This window comes from Pteropus vampyrus, unplaced genomic scaffold, assembly GCF_000151845.1.
Source record: "Pteropus vampyrus isolate Shadow unplaced genomic scaffold, Pvam_2.0 Scaffold561, whole genome shotgun sequence".
NCBI lineage: Eukaryota > Metazoa > Chordata > Mammalia > Chiroptera > Pteropodidae > Pteropus > Pteropus vampyrus.
Window position 1 is genome coordinate 468,401 of NW_011889342.1, and position 269 is coordinate 468,669.

Here is a 269-nt window from a genome sequence, read left to right on the forward strand (position 1 = left end):
AGGTTAGAAGTCAAGTGAATCCTGTTTTCATTACTCCTTCTCCATGACTGTCCCACCTGCCAGAGGTCTCACCTCCCAGCACCTATGCCAACCCTGAGTTAAAATTCTGTGGTCAGAAGACCCTCAATAGCCAAAGCAATCTTGAGAAAGAAGAATAAAGCAGGAGGCATAATGGTACTGGACTTCAATCTATATTACAAAGCTATAGTCTTAAAAAATCTATGGTAAAAACAGACTCACAAATATAGAGGACATTCTGGTGATGGCCA